Source organism: Phyllostomus hastatus, unplaced genomic scaffold (genome assembly GCF_019186645.2).
Source record: "Phyllostomus hastatus isolate PE091 unplaced genomic scaffold, TTU_PhHast_1.1 phas_scaffold_12, whole genome shotgun sequence".
Lineage (NCBI taxonomy): Eukaryota > Metazoa > Chordata > Mammalia > Chiroptera > Phyllostomidae > Phyllostomus > Phyllostomus hastatus.
In genome coordinates, this window is record NW_025334007.1 from 893,929 (window position 1) to 911,557 (window position 17,629).

The window sequence follows — 17,629 nt, forward strand, 5'->3', positions numbered from 1 at the left end:
GAAAGAATAACTGATGTGGAGTGTGTCTTACTGATAAAAATGATGGAGTAGTAATATCAGAGTATTTGTATAAATGCATATAGGCTTGCTGAATATTTTTCAGGAGTTTCCAGTGTGTCTTCATTAACAGTTCCTACTAGAGTGATGTGATAAAGAGAGTTTAGCCTAAAATAAAAAAACAAATAAAATGCAAAAATACTTTAAAATCATAATATGATCTTCATATTTAAAACATTGGCAATGATTTTATACTAGATATTGATGGGGTGTTTTTTTTTGTTTTTTTTTTTTTTGTAGGAGGCCAAAAAGGAATACTGAGATGGTGATATTTGATCTTAATTCCTACTGTTTACTTAAAAACTGTAGTTCTCAAACCACAACCACCAGAATTGTTATAACATAGATTTCTAGGAAACATTCTCAGAGAATTCACATTGCTTGCAATACTTTTCTTTATTGACCTTGGCCACTGATAACATTTAAATGGAGATATTTTTGAAATTATTTATTGTGATAACATTGGTTAATCACATTATATAATTCCAAGATGATAAATCTGCCCTATTATGTGGGAGTATGTTCGCATTCCTATCCTGCCCCCCATGAAGACATAATAATTCTGTTAGTGTTGTATATTTTCCAGGCATTAGATGTACAAAAATCCATATATACATATAATTTGGAGAACTTGCTAGTTGACCTCAAGACAAAGTTATGTCATGTTTTGTATGGATATTTAAAATCTTAACTATTTTTCATGGCACTTTGTTGATTATTTATAAATATGATAGGCTAAATCTAACCTTTAACACATAATATTTGTTGACACTAAAGATTAGTACAAGTAGACATAATTTTAATTCTAAAACCTGAAAATAAGACTAAGTTCCAACATTTTAACATAAGCATGAGCAAGCTCAAGGGCAAATAGGTAATATGTATTTTCATGTATTTACTGTCTTTCTCAATGGAAAAGTCATTTGCGCCTAGAAACTTATGAAGGTTTTTTTTTTCATGTTAATCTTTTTAAAGCAATATATTAAGAATATCATGTATTCTCATTTCCCTTTTGATGCATATTGTACCAGTAATTACCTTGCCTTATGAAGGAAAACAATCAACCTTTCTGATAGTAGAAAATATTTCAATATAATTATATTCTGTGGTTTTTATTTTTAGTTTTGAATAAATAATATAGCAATATGATTTAAAATTTAAAAGTTATAAAAGGGTAATATGGCCCCTTCCACTGCTATCAACCAATCACCTAGTTTCCTTCTCCAGAGGTAAACAAGGTTAGCAGTTTCTTCCCTGTCCTTTCACAAACATGAAAGTAGTCTAACTATGTAGTAAAATCTAACTTGAGTTGCTTTTTTTTAATGCAAAATACATTAATTACTTAATAAGTAATAGCACAGGAATAAACTCTATGTCATGTACATACAACTGTAAAACTATTTTTGCCCAGCCCTGTACATTCCTGATTTTACATGGATACTAAACTATATTGTTGTATACATGGTCCTGTTGTTTTAAGGCTTTCTAAAATTAAATTTATTGGGGTGATATTGGTTAATAAGAGTATATGGTTTCAGGTGTACGATTTTATGATACATGGTCTGTATATTGCATTGTGTGCTCACCACCCAAAGTCAAATCGTCTTCTGTCACATATATTTGAGCCCCTTTACTACCCACCCCCATTCTTCCACCACATGGTGGTTTACTGTGTCTGTGTGAGTTTTTGTTTGTTTGTTTTTCTTGTTTGTTCATTTGTTGTTTTTAGTTTTATTTCCCATATATGAGTGAAGTCATATGGTTCTTTTTTCTGCCTGACTTATTTCATTTAGCACAATATTCTCAAGATCCATCTATGTTGTCACAAATGACAGTATTTCATTTTCTTTTATGGCTGAGTAGTATTCCATTGTATATACGTAGTATATCTTCTTTATCTAATCATCTGTTGAAGAACACTTCAGTTGTTTTATGTCTTGGCCCCCGTGAATAATACTACAATGAACATAGAACTTCATGTATCTTTGTGAATAAATGTTTCTGAGTTTTTGGGGGTAGATACCCAGAAGAGTGAATGCTGGGCCATATAGAAGCTCTATTCTTAATTTTCTGAAGAACCTCCATACTGTTTTCCACAGTGTCTGTGCCAGTTTACATTCCGATCAGCAGTTTTTCTCCACAAGCTCTGTAATACTTGTTATAAGACTATACTTTCAAGGATCATTTCTATAGTTTGTCCTGTATTTACTTTGACTAAAAATGTATCTTGGAAGCACATCCAAGATGGCGGTGGAGTAGGTGGTATGTATGCTTACATTTACCAAGATCAAAGTGGAATTACAAACTGAAATACAGAACAATGAACCTGAAAAACCAATGGAAGTGTAGCTGAACAGAAGTCTTATAAGCACAGATTTACAGAAGAAAGCACATTGAGGCTGGTAGAAAGGATGGAGACACATAAAGCATTGTCTGCTGAGATTTTGAAGGGATATCTTAGCTGCAAAGGTTCCCCTGAGGTGTGTTGTATCTCAACCCATGCAGGGCCCCAAGCCCAGAACACCAGAGCTGAAAAGAAGTGCTCACATAACATCTGCCTGTGAAAAGCAATGGGGATTCTGTCCACCATGGAGAGACTGCTAGATACACAGGTGTGCCCTTAAAGGGCCAGCACACAAAATCTCATTCGTAGCCACTCACTATGGGCTCTGGCAGAGGGAGGGCAAAGGGGATTAGGGTCGTGTAAGGACAGACTGGGGTTTGAAGCTCTTGGGATACAGCTGAAGGGACAAGCTGCCAGAATCCGTGTGCTGACTCCCTCTCCCAAACCCAAAATGCCATCTTGCTTGGCTGTAGCTATCTCCTCTTACGGCATCAGTCTAAGGGAATACAACAATGCCCATCCTGTGGGCTCCCTGTTGCCCCTCATGGAGCTCGGGCCCTGTTAGCTGCCTGGCTGGGGTATAGATGTCTGGACAGACTAAGGGAGTGTCAGTGACTGATTTGTAGCTTTAGGATAGGGGCCATTTCTCCCACTTTCCTGTGAACCTGCCTAGTGCTTCCCCTTCACAGAAGATCTGCTAGCTCCACCATTTGGGCTTCTGGCGGCCTCACCCTCATGATAACCAAGGACCCCACCCTGTTGAGCTTGATTCCTGAAAGAATCTGGGACAGACTGAGCTGTGTGACTCTAGGACAGGGGCCATTTTTCTCTCACATGCCAATTGGTGCATGCAGAGCTCTCCTTTCGGAGAGCCAAAGCTTGCTCTGTTTGGACCTAATAAGCTTTGCCAGTCTCAACCCTGATGACTCTCTGAGACCTTACCCCGCCACAAAAGTCTATAGGTACCTGGCAGGGGGAGTGAGTCTTGGTATACCCTAGGACTTTTGCTCAGTGGACTCAGACCCAGGACTGGTGCTGTGTTTGAACCTGTGTCAATCAGGTGAAAACTACTTGCCTCTACCTGGTGATTCACTGAGAACCTACCTCATGCATTTCAAGTACCACCAGAGGCTCTTTTAGTGACTGAGTCTAACAGGCAGCTGGCAAGCAGAGGCAAGTGGAGCCAGATCTCATGGTGTTTTGGGCCTTTTGCTGACCAATCCCCAGGCTTGGTGCTGGGAGATGCTATCCTTGGTGTATGCTTGATCCTTTCCACACATACCAAGGCCCAGCAAAGACAGCCACAAACTGTGGATCACTTTGTCACTTCAAACAGGTTATCCAGGGTCAGTCACAGACAGCTTCTGACATATACCTGGAACATAGTTCCTCACAAGAGGCCCAAGAACAGACACACCTAGTGAACAGATTCAGGCAATTTAAGAGCAGGATCCAATGAGCTTCAGAAGTGCACATCCAAAGGGAGGTAAATCTCAGCAGGCACCAGATCCTGTTGAGGTGAAATGCATTCACGTGGTCAGCACTGGCAGAGCAGCTTGTACACTGATAAGTCAATCCTTACGGTTAGCCAGCATGAGGATCCATCCCACACATAAATGGACCAATAGTAATTAAAACTCAATGACAAGATGAGGGCTCCTATAACCCACACAAGGGATATTCTTGGAGCACCCAGCCCAGGTGATCAAGGAGACTGTACCACTGGGTCCCACAGGACACCTAGTGCATAAAGCCAACCTACAGAGACTGGGATACATAGATGATCTAATATATAGAAACAAGCACAATGAGGCAGTCTAAAAAGGGAGACAAAGAAACATGAGCCAAATGAAAAAGCAGGAGTATTATCCATAAAAAGAACTAAATGAAATGAAGGCAAGCAATTTAGCAGATACAGAGTTCAAAGCATGGTTATAAGGATACTCATGGAACATACTGAGAACTTCAGCAGTATGAGAAAGGACATAGAAGCCATAAAAAGAATCAGTCAGACATGAACAATACAAAATTTGAAATGAACCATACAATAGAAGGAACAAATGAAGCAGAAGATCAAATCAGCGATCTGGAAGACAAGGTAGCAGAAAAACAATCAGAGCAGCAAAAGAAGAATGTTTTAAAAATGAGGATAGTTTATGGGACCTTTGGCACAACATGAAATGTATAACATCCTCATCATAGGGGTACCAGAAGGGGAAGAGAGAGAGCAAGGGATGAAGAACCTATTTGAAGAAATATGGCTGAAAACTCACCTACTCTGGTAAAGGAAAAAGACCTATGAGTCCAGGAAACACAGAGTCACAAACAGGAAACAAAAAGGCCCACATGAAGATACATCATAATTAAATGGCACAGTTTAAAGACAAAGGCAGAATCTTAAAATCAGCAAGAAAAGACATTTAGTTACCTACAAGGGAGCTTCCATAAGACTGTCAGCTGATTTCTCAACAGAAACATTTCAGGCCAGAAGGGATTGGCATGAAATATTCAAAGTGATGCAAAGCCAGGACATACAACCAAGATTACTTTACCCAGCAAGGCTATCATTTAAAATTAGAGGACAAATAAAGAGCTTCCTAGAAAAGAAAAAGCTAAAGGGATTTGTTACCACCAAACCAGTATTAAAGTACCTTGTTGAAGAAGGAGGGCCTTGTTGAAGAAGAAGATGGAGGAGGAGGAGAATAGAAGAAGAAAAAAACATGATTTTAAAGAATAAAATGTCAGTAAATATATACTTATTAAAAATCATTTTAATTTTTAAGGTTTTATTTATTTTTAGAGAGAGGGGAAGCGAGGGAGAAAGAGAGGGAGAGAAACATCAATGTGTGGTTGCCCCTTGCACGACCTTAATTGGGAACCCAGGCATGTGCCCTGATTGGGAATCGAACTGATGACCCTTTGGTTCTCAGGCCTGTGCTCCGTCCACTGAGCTACACCAGCCAGGTCTAAACATCACTTTAAATGTAAATGGCATAATGCTCCAATGAAAAGACATAGGTTAACTGAATGGATAAGAAAACAAGACTCATATATACTCATATATATGCTTTCTACATGAGACCTACTTCAGAATGAGAGACACACAGACAAAAAGTAAGGGGATGGAGAAAGATTTTATGCAATTGGAAATGAAAAAAAAACAAGGTTATGTAGCAATACTTATATCAGTTAAAATAGACTTTAAAACAAAAGCTTTTGTAAAAGACAAAGAAAGATACTATATAATAATAAAGGGATCAATCCAAAAAGAGGATATAACCGTTCTAAACATCTCTGCACCCAGTGTAGGAGCACCTAAATATGTAAAGCAAATCCTGATGGACATAAAGGGAGAGATTGACAGTAATACAGTCATAGTGAGGGATTTTAACATCCCATTGACATCAATGGATTGATCATCTGGATAGAAAATTAGCAAGGATACAGCGATATTAAATGACACACTAGGTCAGGTGGATTTAGTTGGCATCTTCAGAGCATTTCACCCCAAAGCAGTAGAATATACATTTTTTTCAAGTTCACATGGAACATTTCCTAGGATAAACCACAAGTTAGGACACAAAACAAGTCTCAATAAATTTAAGAATTTTGAAGCCATATCAAGTGTCTTTTCTGAACATAATGGTATGCAACTAGAAATCAATCACAGGAAAAAAACCTGGAAGAACACACAAAGACATGGAGGCTAAATAACATGTTACTAAAGAATGAATGGGTTAACCATGAGATCAAGAAAGAAATCAAAACATACACTGAAACAAATAAAAATGAGAACACAACAACCCAAAACCTATGGGACACACTGAAAGAACTCCTTTGAAGGAAATTCATAGCATTATAGGCCTACCTCAAGAAACAAGAAAAATCTTAATTAATCTAACTTTATACTTAAAGGATCTAGAAAAAGAACAAAAAAAAAAAAAAGCAAAGCCAAAAGTGAGTAGAAAGAGGACATAATAAAGATCAGAGCAGAAATAAATAGAATCTAAAACAAATATATGAAAAGTCAATGAAACTAAGAGCTAGCTCCTTGAAAGATGAAAAAAAAAAAACTCAGCAAGAAAAAAAAGAGAGAGGACCCAAGTAAATTAAATCAGAAATAAAATAGTAGAAGTAACAACTGGCACCATAGAAATAGAAAGGATTGTAAGAAAACATTATCAACAACTATATGCCAACAAATCAAACAATCTGGATGAAATAGATAAGTTCCTAGAACCATATAATATTTTAAAAATGAATCAGGAAGAATCAGAAAATCTGAGTGAACACATTACTAATGAACAGAAGTCCTGGAGTTGATGGCTTCACAGGTGAATTTTACCAAACATTCACAGAAGAACTAAGTGTCCTTCAGTAGATGAGTGGATATGAAATCAGTGATACTTTTACACAATGGAATACTACTTAGCCATAAAAAGAAGGTAATCTCATCCTTTGTGACAGTGTGTATGGATCTGAAGAGTATTGTGCTAAGTGAAATAAGCCAGTCTGAGAAAGACAAATACCATGTGATCTCACTACTATGTGGAATTGAATAAACAAACAAAGTACAAACAGTTTCATTGATACAAAAAACAGACTGGCTGCTGTTACTGGGGAGGGTGTTTGGGGAGGTGGATGAAAAAGGTTAAGGGATTAAGGAAAAAAATGTAGACACAGACAACCATAGGGTGATTACCAGAGAGAAAGCAGGTTGGTGGGAGGTAGAAGAGGGTACACGGGGACAAATGGTGACAGAAGGAGACTTGACTTGGATGACAAACACACAGTTCAACATGCAGATGATGTATTATAGAATTGTACACCTGAAAACTATATAATTTTATTAATGTCATCCCAATAATTTACACTAAAATGGTACACGGTGGTAGGTGAGTAGCACAGTAACACATCTATAGAGGTCACAGGGCAGGGGGGAGCACGTTGTGGTTACGGGGTTCCCAGAGAGGACTGGGCCATGAGGACCATGCCCCTCACAGTGACATGGAGGAGGAGGGCAAGAATGGTAAGAAGCCTGTTTCCTTTGCTAATTAATAAAAGTAAACCAAAAATAAAAGACCAGAGTTTATCTTGGAGATATTTCCATATCTGTGCATTAAGAACTCCTTCAGTATTTCTTAGGGCAGTATAACATTTCATTGTCTAGACATACCATGTTGTATTTAACCAATCTCTCACCAATGAATATTTAGGTCACTTCTGATATTTCTTAATATGAGCAACACTGATAAATTATCTTTTAGCTATGTCATTTCATATTTGTGCATGCATATCTATATGATGAATTTCTAGAAGTGAATTTGCTAGGTCAAAGACTATGTATGTGTTAAGAGTATGCTTTTGTACTCCAGTCAATAATACCTCAAAATGCATTTCCCCTTGTGTCATGGACATAGCACCTCACCACGCCTTTCACCACGCCTTTTTGTCAGTCTGATATTTGAAAATGCCCTTCCAAAAGAATCTCAGTTTTCATTTTTTTCTCATATGAGAGACTTAGCAACTCTTTCTGTGTTTAACATCTATTCTTATTTCTTTTCCTAGGAACTGTTTTCTTTGCTAATTTTTCCATTGCATAGTTAATCTTACATGTGTTTTTTTTTTATTGTAGGAGATGTTTATATAACTGGGAATTAGCATGTTGTGAACTAATGTGTTATTAGGGGATATTTTACATGACTGTATCCAAAAAAAAAAAAAAGCCCAAAATAGAGTGGTTTAAATGTGGTAGAAATGTTTTTTTTTCTCTTGTGATTCTACTAAGTACTGAGTCCATGTAGCCCCATACGGCTTGTAGTTATGGGCCCAAGGTGACACCTGTGATTGTTACTATGTCCAGACACCAAGATGAATGGAGAGGTCCAAAGGAGTCTATCCACATTTTTGTCATAGCAGCAAGGTATGGGGCCATACATGGTGATGGAAGGAGACTTGATTTGGGGTGGTGAAGACATAATACAGTATACAGATGATGTATTATAGAATTGTACTCCTGAGAACTATATGTAATTTTCCCTGACTGGTGTAGCTCAGTTGATTGAGCATCAGCCCACAAAGTGTAAGGTCCCCAGTTCAATTCCCAGTCCAAGCACTTATAAGAAGCAACCAATGAATTCATAAATAATGGAACAATAAATCTGTGTGTGTGTCTCTCTCCTCTCGCCCTCTATCTTCCTTCCTCTCTCTCTCTAAAATGAATTTTAAAAAAATTTAAAAAATTTTAAAGACCCTATCCAGAAGCTCAGGGGTCTGGGAAATATAGCCTTTAGGTCAGCAGCCCTGTGTACAGTGAAACTAATGTTACAGGAATAAGCCCTGGCAGCTGAGGGTAGAGACAGTGCAGAGTAGTAGGTGAGCAGTGCAAGACCATGGCTGCAGAGGTCACAGGGCAGGCGGGAGCATGTAGAGGTCACAGAGTTCCCAGAGAAGAAGAGACTCTCACAGAGACATGGAGGAGGAGGGCAAGAAGCCTGGAATTGGGTGGACATTTAAGCAAGTCTTTCCCAAGCTGAAAAGAGCAGAAATAAGCAAGTCCACGAGAAGGTGACATAGCCTTACCCTTGGTACACTGCGGTACTGTCCCTGCCTGAGTGAGTGGAGTCTGACAGAGTGCTGAGCAATGACCTCGAGAAGGAGGTGAAGTATTTAGGTCAGTTATCATCCATATGAGGATGCCTAAACCCAGCGGGTAGGACAGAGATCCTGCACTTCATAAATAATGCAAAGACAGTCTATTAGCTCCCCAGATACCTGACCCAGGAGCACTGTGGAGGTCATTAACCTGTCTGCCTAAATGTCCAGCTAGCCTGGAGGGACAGGGAGGACACCATCCTCAGGGTCCCTTGGCATCCCTGCCGTCGCATCATGTCTTGGGCGCAGGGTGCCACCTCATACCCGGTGGTCCTGAAGATGGTGCAGAACCCTGGTATCTCCCCCTGCCAGAGTCTGTGTGTGGAAAGTTCTAGAAGCCTCACCACAGGCTCCATGTTAGAGAGTGCACTGGGGCCTGGGGAGGCCTGCTGCATGGTGATCCTGGCCAATGGAGTGGCCACAGAGAAGCTGCACTCCCTACTGAGGCAGGTCTTCTGGATTGTGTACCCAGTGTCCACCATTAACTTTCTGGACAGAGCCACATTGGATGGGGCCTCAGTACCCACCTGCCACCTGTCCCTCCACAGTGGTGATGAGTCTGCCACCAAGGTGGACATGAAGGAGCCATGCAAGAGGGACACCAGAATCTTCTCCATCCCTGACTGCATGCATACAAGTGACATCTCACCCTTGTCCTCCATGCCCATGCTAAGACATTCCATGACAGCGAGCTGAGCACCATGGGTGCAGAGCTGCTGCAGGATTATATGTCATACTGCAAACCAAGCTGCCCTCACAGGAGATACAGTAGTTCATGGCACTGCTGCATGAATTATAAGGCGTACTCCTTATGAGTACTCCTTTAATTTGAGCTCCTTTCCAATTAAAAGTGTTGTAATATATGACCCTGGCTGGTGTGGCTCAGTGGATTGTGTGCTGGCTTGCAAACCAAACGGCTGCTGGTTCGATTTCCAGTCAGGGCACAAGCCTTGGTTGCGGGCCAGGTCCCCAGTAGGGGGCGCGTGAGAGGCAACCACACATTGATGTTTCCCTCTTTCTCTTTTCCTTCCCCTTTCTTTAAAACTAAATAAATAAAATCTTTAAAAAGTAAAATAAAATGCATTTTAAAAATCTGTTTAAAAAGTTTACTGCAGTGTGAAAACAGAAGAGTAAGTGCATACTTGTTATGGGGCACAATTATCAATTTGACACAAAATACCGTAGTTAAACATAGAATTTTTCCACTTAGTCCTTTTGCCTTTGCTTATTGTGAATTGTATCTTGAGAAATGGTCATTTATTTATGTATGTGAATTGATCATTTTTATGATTTATGGACTTACTGTCACCTTTAAAAGTGACACCTTTTCCATTTTGTGATTATCCTTTGAAAATCTTCTATCATTTCTTCTAGAAAATGTTATGGGAGTGGCGGCAGCAGTCCCTGCTGTTCTCACCTCTCCTTCCCTGCCTCGTTCCTCCTCTTTTGACATTTGAAATTTATAATAATAAATTATTAGTTTCATTGTCGGTCAAAATGCAGGACACTGGAAATAACATTTAGATTCTATACTTTGACATTATATATCCACACAAATTGTAGTCTCAAATATTTTGTGAGATTTATTCCATTATTAGCACAATCACTCTTCATGGACAAGTTTCAGGACGTACTGAACTCCACTTATTTGTTTACTGTGTTTGTGTCCTCAATCTATTGCTCTTTGGAAATGTAAAAGGCCTGGTAAGTGTAAGGAGGTACATATTATAGTTTGGGGCCAGGTGGCAAACACACGGCCCGCGGGCTGAATCCAGCCCTACACCTTGTTTTATCCAGGTGTTTTACACCTTGTTTCTTCCTGACAGCAGAGCCGAGCTCCTTGCCCCTAGTTAGTGAGTAGTTACATGGACACAGTCCTAAAGTTACATTCGGCCCTTTAAAGGCAACCGCGAGGCTGATGTGTCCCCCAGTGAAAATGAGTCTGACAGCCTTGGTTTAGGGAAAGATACAGAAAAGAGGACTTGCAATGTTCATTACATTGAATTAATATTTGAAATAAAAGCAATATACTTTTTAAAAGGCAATTTAATGACATGGAAAATTTAATTACAGTGATATGATTTAATTAAAGTGTCACAAAACATTGGTATCATCAGAATTGATTTGTGAGCCTCCTTGCAATTTTAGATTGATGGAGCTACAACAGGAGATAAAATAATTTTTCCCTCTAGCAAAGAGTCAAAGAAATGAACCTGTGATACAAAAATGTATATAATAACTTGACACTTCGTCTGCCTCCTCCTCCTCTTTCTCTCTCCCTCCCCGCTCCTTTCCTCCCTCTTCTCCTCTCTCTTGCTTCCTTTACTTATTTCCATCTCTTTCCCTTTTTTCCTCTTACATTTTGTGCTGATTTCCTACTTGAGTCATACGCTGATTATTCTGATTTCAGAAATTAAGTTCCGTAATGTCCCCTTGTGTGACAGAGCAGAAGGTGAGACTGATTCCCATCAAACATCTCATTACCACTCAAAAGGACAATTTGGACTCATTTCTTAAAGATTATGTTTGCTATTATGTGTCAGTGACACATTAAAAATTCGTTTCTTAATACAAGCATGAATGTAGTTAAATTATAACTTATTTCCAATGTCAGTGAGTTGACTTACGCTAATCTTGCCTTTGAGGTCAACCAATGTTATACAGTCTAATGTTTCACTCTTAATTATGGGTCCAGTATTTTTGAATATATTTTTAATATTTAAATGTCTATCTTATGCTTATTTTTATCATGCTAAAATATCTGTAATATAAAATTTGCCATTCTAAGCATTTCTAATTGTAGTGTTGGTGACATGAAATATATTCACGTTGTGGTGCAACCATCTTCACCATCCCATCTCCAGAATGTTTTCATCTTCCCAAGCTGAGACTCTATATGCATGAAGCTATGATTCCCTAGTACCTCCTCCCCCTAGACCCTGGCAACCACCATTGGACTTTCTGTTTCCGTGAATTTGCGTTCTCTGTGTGCTTTGTATAGGTGGACTCATATACTGTTTGTCTTTTTGTGACTGGCTTATTTCCTTAAGCACCATGCTTTGAGATTCATCCAAGTTACAGCTTGTGTCCAAATTTTCTTCCTTTTAAGGCTAAATAACACTCTATTTTGTGTGTATATCACATTGGGTTTATTCACTCATTGATATATATTTAGTTTGCTTCCACCTGTTGGCTGTTTTGAATAACGCTGCTATGAACAAGGGCATACAAAGATGTGTTTAAATTTTTTATTTTAATTTTTAGGGTATATAACTAGAAGTAAAATTGCCTAGTCATATGCTAATTCTATGTTTAATTTTTGAGAAACCATCATACTGGGGTTTTTTATGGTGGCTGCACCATTTTACATTCCCACCAGCAGTGGACAAGGGTTCCAAATACTCCACATCCTTGTCAACACTTGTTACCTTTTGTGAGCTTTCAAATATACCTAACCACCCTAAAGGATGTGAAGTGGCATTTCATTTTGGTTTTGATTTTCACCTAATAATTAGTGATGCTGAATATCCTTTCATGCAATTACTGGCTATTTATATATTGGAGAAATGTCTGGTCCGACTTGTTGTGCATTTTCAAATAGTGTTGTTGGTTTGTTTTTTGTTGTTGTTGGATCATGGGGGTTCTTTATATATTCTGGAAATTAACCCCATATTCAGTGTGCAACTTGCAAATATTTTCTCTCATTGTGCGGGTTACCTTTCACTCTGCTGATAGTGTCCTTTGGTGTCTACAATTTTTAATTTTGATATAGTCCAGCTTATCTACTTTTGTGGTTATTGCTTATGCTTTTGGGGTCATTCCCAAAATTCAATGTGGAATCCAGTGTCATGAAGCTTTTCTCCTATGTTTTCTAAGAGTTTCTGGAGTTTTAGCTCTTACATTAATGTCTTTGACCCATTCTGAAGTATTTCCTGTGTATGACGTATGGTAAGGGTCCAAGTTTATTCTTTTGCACATGAATATTGTTTTCTCAACATGATTTGCTGAAAAGGCTCAAGCTTATCTCTGTGTCTGTTTCCAAGTCCTATTTTTGAAAGCACTACAGATGAAAAACTTCATCCCCTCATGCAGTGATTTCTTTTTTTATTTGTTTTTTTTGAAACTTTTAAATCAACTTTAGAGATAAAGAACTGTATTGTGTAGTAGTAAATCCTTCAATGACACAACCAATTATTGTCACAAATGCTACTCCCATCTTGCAACTCTGTCTGTCACCATTACCCCACCTCTGAAGTATTAATAGAAGAAAGGAGAGGAAAATGATATATAGGTTGATAGGTATGCAGGAAGGCAGTCTGAGAGAGGCGCTTGTATTATTGATTAGCACTGCCTTCAGCATAAATTACTGAAGAATCCTAAACCACATAGATCTTCAGATTACACAGTCTTAAGAATGGACCTGGGTACATAAAAAAATAATAAATAAATAAAAATAAAACGGACATTTTTAGTTTGACAGTGCCGCTTTTTTCGAGCCAGAAGAATCATTTCTTTGCATGACTTGCAGACCACCACACAGAAGATGCTGTAGCTTTTGGAGGCATGCACATAGACAGGGCATCTTTGCTTTGCTCTTACTCCAACTGTGCTCGCACTGGAAACAGCATATCTGGGGGTGGTGGGACAAGGAGATGAAACAGGCAGCGAGCCGGAGTTCCGTCAGCAGGACATGAAGACAAAGCTCCGAATGACTGGCAAAATGCTACTGAAGTGGAGCACAGTCAATACTGGGACTCAAATATAATTTAAAGTTGTTTTTAATTTTTAGGTTATATAACTAGAAGTGAAATTGCTGCATCATATGCAAATTCTATGTTTAATATTTGAGAAATCACCATACTATTGTTTTTTTTAAAGATTTTATTTATGTATTTTTAGAGAAGGGAAGGGAGGGAGAGAGGGAGAGAAACATCAATGTGTGGTTGCCTCTCGCTCACCCCCTACTGGGGACCCAGCCTGCAACCCAGGCATGTGCCCTGACTGGGAATCAACCAGTGACCCTTTGGTTCACAGGCTGGCACTCAATCCACTGAGCCACACCAGCCAGGACACTGTACTGTTTTTTGTTTGTTTGTTTGTTTGTTTGTTTTTTATGGTGACTGCACCATTTTACATTCCCACCTACAGAATCTTTCCTCTTTGGCTACATGCCTACATTCTGTAGGTAAGTTGAAGTGGTCGAGCGGGTGATGAAGGAGCAGTAAGGGGTGGCTATCATAGATTTTGCCTGAGCAGGGGCTTCGTATACTCTGAGCAAAGACACCTGTGGCAAGCCGACAGCATAGGAACTATATTAACCTAGGAACAGTTAGGTATATATTTTGAAATAGTAGAAACATACATATTTAAAATTATTTCCTGATGTGAAAAGAGGCAGTGTGCCAAGCAGCAAAACCTCGATATTGAACATTAAAGGTCAAAAAGATACGGGTTCAAACTCTGGTCATCCTACCCGCTGCCTGCATCACTGTGGGCAAGTTACCTTTTCTTTTTCTATAAAATGGCAGGAAGCATTTTTAGAGTACAAAATAATATCCCAAGCTGAGAGACTTAAAGCTTGTTGTACAGTGTCTGGCCCATCCATGAAAGATAATTGACATTCGTTGTTGTGGTGGTGGCTCCCAGACAAACAAGAGGACTGCATCAGCGTGGTTGCAAACAGTGAATTGCATATGAACTGAACTTTGAGTCACAACCAAGTGTAAGTGGATCAGCTGGTACAGTGCAATGTATATTGTGCACAAATACAGAAACAGGATCACCAAGAACCTCAAATAGAAGACTGAATATTAACTAAAAGTAGTTAAAATACCATCCATTTTAAATATTTTTCAAGAGCCTGTTTTTAAGTGGCAGAACATAGAAATGGCAAAAGCTAAGTCCCGTTGAGTGTGTAATGTGTACATTTTGAGCTGTGGATCCCCATATGGGCTATGCTGCCCTGATTTGTGAAACTTAATTGAAATATTTCAACTGTTCATCTTTTGAAATAATTTTGGTTTAGATTTTTCTTTCCTATATTACTTCGTATCTCTTGAAGATGTCTGTATTGCAATTAGTAGTCCATCAGTTATGTGTTAGAATCCAAGATTTTGCCTAAGACTTAAATATGAATAAAGAATTAAGTAACCAAACACTAGAATTTTTTAAAAAATTAAATGATATAGCAGTCAGTGCAAATTAGAAAAACACTGTAACCTTACCTTAGGCTTCTACTTGGCAAATGTTAACATTTAAACTGTCGCTAACACTTAATGCCACTATTTCAGTAGTTACTCTTTTGTGTATAGTAAATGTTTCAAAATGAATTTCGCATTTGATGAAGTGGACTTGAAAAAATGTTCATAAGAATGCATGTGTCCATTTGAATACCAGTTTAAATTCGGAGGAAACGAGCATAGCCTCTTGCAATTGCTGTGATATACAGTGACAGAGAGTAACTTCAAATGCTGACTTATCTGATGCCCAGCATGTCTTCTGTGCCTGCCAGTAAAACAAACAATGAAGACAATGAGGACAATCTTGAAAGGGCGCCCCCCAATGGCCACCGCATTGAGCATGTTATTTTCATCTAACAACTCCTTCCACAGATGCACACTTCAAACTCAAAACACTGGACCCATCTAAATTCTAATATGTTGACTAAAGAGGTGTTTGGGACATGAGGGTTTTCCTCAGGATAACTCTTATGGGAATTTCCACCGGTGGCTTGAAAGGCTCTCAGTGAGTCATCGGAAGCTTTAAAAGTAGAATCCCTGGTGTCACATAGAATTGTCTTTAACTGGAGTCCTTATAGGAAAAACAGGGTAGAACTTGCATGCATTCCAAAACTGAGGAGGAGAGTGACATTTTTGCTGCAGAGTTCCAGTGTGGCTAAATGAGAATTACAGCACAGTGGTCTTATTTGGATTGATACTGAATGCTCCTGTCACCGAGGCTTACAGCTTCTCTCGTAGGCGATGATTCATTGTCACCTCATGCTACAAGCAAACCAGTTCCATTTGCAACACACAGATAGGGTGCGGCAAATGGAGGGTTACAGTTCTCAGTATGCAAAACACAGTTTCTTCTTGTGTTATTAATTATCGTATTTTTATACAAACAACTGTACACATACTTTTTAAAAATATATTTTATTGATTATGCTATTACAGTTGTCCCATTACCCCCCCTGCATTCCCCTCCACCCTGCACACCCTCTCCCACCCACATTCCTCCCTTTAGTTCATGTCCATGTGTCGTAAGTTCTTTAGCTTCTACATTTCCCATACTATTCTTGCCCTCCCCCTGTCTATTTTCTACCTACCATCTATGCTACTTATTCTCTGTACCTTTTCCCCCTCTCTCCTCCTCCCACTCCCCTGTTGCTAACCCTCCATGTGATCTCCATTTCTGTGGTTCTTTTCCTGTTCTATTTGTTTGCCTAGTTTGTTTTTGTTTTTGTTTTTGTTTTAGGTGTGGTTATTAATGTGAGTTTGCTGTCCTTTTACTGTACATGTTTTTTTAACTTCTTTTTCTTAGATAAATCCCTTTAACATTTCATAAAATAAGGGCTTGGTGATGATGAACTCCTTTAACCTGACCTTATCTGAGAAGCACTTTATCTGCCCTTCCATTCTAAATGAAAGCTTTGCTGGATAGAGCAGTCTGGGATATAAGTCCTTGCCTTTCATGACTGTATACATACTGTTGCCCCACCCAGCCTTGTATTTGTAAGTGGGTAGACCTTCTAGGGAAGTGGTGGCCTTTGGCTTTGGAGACCTTGTTGGGAAAGTCTGTTCTGGCTCCCAGGGTGTTTTTTCCTTGCTGAAGTTATTTGAAAGGTATTTTTGGATAGTAACTTCACAGAGTTTCATGGTTACATTATGCATGTATTCATCTGGGTGCCTCGGACACGTCAGTGTTTTTCATCTGTGTCGGCCTCACAGTCAGGTATGGGTTCCGACATCTTGATTCCTCCCGTGCTTGCATTGGGAGAAATGGTGGAGGTCTGACAAGTTCCGAAGAAAACTTAACAACTGGATACTGTAAGGTGTTGCACTCCTTATGAGATTGGGGATTGATATATATTGATTATATATCCCTGCACTGGCAGTAGAAACATTCTCTTCGCCACAACAGGGGCTGTTCAATTCTCCTGCATTAGATGGTGAATTCACGGTCAAATTCTTTTTAAAGATTTTATTTATTTTTATAGAGCAAGAAAGGGAGGGAGAAAGAAAGGGAAACATTCATGTGTGGTTGTGTCTCATGCGCCCCCTACGGGGGACCTGGCTCACAACCCAGGCATGTGCCCTGACTGGGAATTGAACCAGTGACTCTTTGGTTCGCAGGCCAGTGCTGAATCCACTGCGCCACGCCATCCAGGGCCAAAGTCACATTTTTATCACCACTTTGGTGTGATAGTTTCTCAAGAGGGCAGCAGGAGAAGCCCATTGTGCAAGCTGCTCAGTGGCCAGTTAGACACTGCGCGTGTATTTACTGTGTGTCAGCTCTGCAAGCAGCAGTGTGAGCCATTGCCTCCTCCAAACACCCACCCCAAGGATGTCAGGG

At 39.2% G+C, this 17,629-nt stretch overlaps 2 pseudogenes; both read left to right on the plus strand.

Moving 5' to 3' along the window:
- The first annotated feature begins 2,219 nt into the window (after positions 1 to 2,219).
- On the plus strand, positions 2,220 to 2,354 carry LOC123830174 (annotated as a pseudogene).
- Positions 2,355 to 8,873: 6,519 nt separating this feature from the next.
- Positions 8,874 to 9,827, plus strand: LOC123829903 (annotated as a pseudogene).
- The last annotated feature ends 7,802 nt before the right edge of the window (positions 9,828 to 17,629 follow it).